General features: G+C 42.2%; 1 protein-coding gene across 4 annotated transcripts in view; it reads left to right on the forward strand.

The window, feature by feature from the left end:
- LOC119585223 (poly [ADP-ribose] polymerase tankyrase-1-like) overlaps window positions 1-606 on the forward strand; it is a 13965-nt gene that overhangs the window by 1155 nt on the left and 12204 nt on the right. The window lies entirely within an intron of this gene.

Genomic DNA, 606 nt, shown 5'->3' on the forward strand with positions numbered 1-606 from the left:
AAAGTATAACTGAGCAGCTGATGTAAACAAAGACCACGTGGTCAACAGTCAATGGTCCAAGAGTGAACGCCAAAATGCGCGCTGTGCCAAGTTTCCTTGTAATTACCGAGTCTCCTCAAGGATTCACTATGAGTGTTCAACTTCTGTTTATTTCTTTAAGCACTGACGTCAACAACATTCAGTAAAGCACCCTATGCGCCAAACAGCGTGCTTGTAAAAATATTATCAGTACCTAACCCCAATACTGAACCCTGCCAAAATGCTTTCTTTTCCGGTAGATCATTCAATTGGGTTGCTTCCGTTCCGTGTGACTGGCTGGCCTGGTATTTCCAGATAAATAGCTCAGATGAACCACAGAGTTCTGCGAAGGAAAGGTCATCTGGGCGGGCGAAACCACGTGCTCGCCTTGCAGTCGTAAACAAAAACAGACGAGCATTTCTCCTTTCTCTCTAGTGTGCATAGGCTTATCTTTGTCCATTTATAGTATTGCCATATATTTAAGACACTAATCTCTGCATATTCTGTGTGTACATGCTTGGGGGAAAATGCATACAAGTATCCATACGTATGCATATATAAATTAACTTACTCTCTTCTCTGCAATTC

Source organism: Penaeus monodon, chromosome 19, assembly GCF_015228065.2.
Source record: "Penaeus monodon isolate SGIC_2016 chromosome 19, NSTDA_Pmon_1, whole genome shotgun sequence".
In the NCBI taxonomy this organism is placed as follows: Eukaryota; Metazoa; Arthropoda; class Malacostraca; order Decapoda; family Penaeidae; genus Penaeus; species Penaeus monodon.